Source organism: Arachis duranensis, chromosome 2 (genome assembly GCF_000817695.3).
Source record: "Arachis duranensis cultivar V14167 chromosome 2, aradu.V14167.gnm2.J7QH, whole genome shotgun sequence".
NCBI classification, from domain to species: Eukaryota; Viridiplantae; Streptophyta; class Magnoliopsida; order Fabales; family Fabaceae; genus Arachis; species Arachis duranensis.
In genome coordinates this window covers 32279262-32280250 of record NC_029773.3, presented here as the reverse complement: position 1 = coordinate 32280250, position 989 = coordinate 32279262, and positions in this window count along the sequence as shown.

Below are 989 nucleotides of genomic sequence, written 5' to 3'. Positions count from 1 at the left end.
TTCAGGATATTGATTCTGACAAAAAGTTCATTGTTAATGGACAGAGAATCAAGCATTATCTTGAAGGAAACTTTGAGCAGGAGTGCTCAAAACTGAGGCTTGAGTGATTCTCAGTGAAAGTCCAGCTAAAGACAGTAAAGAAGCGCTTGCTGGGAGGCAACCCAGTCATTAGCAGGTTATATGTTTTGTTTCTACAAGGGCAAATATCAAAAATGAAGGAGTTCACAGAGTTACAGAAGGATTCAGCTCAAAAAGCAGAGAAAATGAGCTTACTGGCGAAAAAACGCCAGTAAGGGGCATTTTGGGCGTTAAACGCCAGAATGGGTACCATTCTGGGCGTTTAACGCCAGGAATGGTGCCATTTTGGGCGTTAAACGCCCAGAATAGTGCCCATTCTGGGCGTTTAACGCCAGGTGTGCAGCATCCTGGGCGTTTTGAAAAACGCCCAGTGATAAAAGGCTTTCTGGCGTTTAACGCCAGCCAGGGCACCTGGCTGGGCGTTAAACGCCCAAAAGGGGTAGCAATTGGGCGTTAAACGCCAGAATGGGTGCCATTCTGGGCGTTTAACGCCAGAAAGGTGGGGGGACCACATTTTTGTTTTCAACTCAAATTTTTTTCAAACTTTCCTCTTTTTACCCATACTCTTCTACATAAATGCACTGCAACCTTTCATCATTCACTTTCAAATCTTCACAAATCAAAACCATTCTTCAAATCTATTTCAAATTAATCCCAAATCTTCTTCAAAAACTCACCCTTTTCTCAATTTCTTTCCATATCTTCTCAAATCTCCCTTCAAATCTCTCTTTTTTTTTCGAAAAAAAAACTCTCCCCCTCACCTTATAAATTCGTGTTTGGCTTCCTCTTTCCACCACACCATTCGAATTTCCTCTTCATCTCTCTCTCTTCTCTTCTTTCTTCTCTTTTTGCTTGAGGACAAGCAAAACCTCTAAGTTTGGTGTGCTTTTTCGTGATCACTAAGCCAAGAT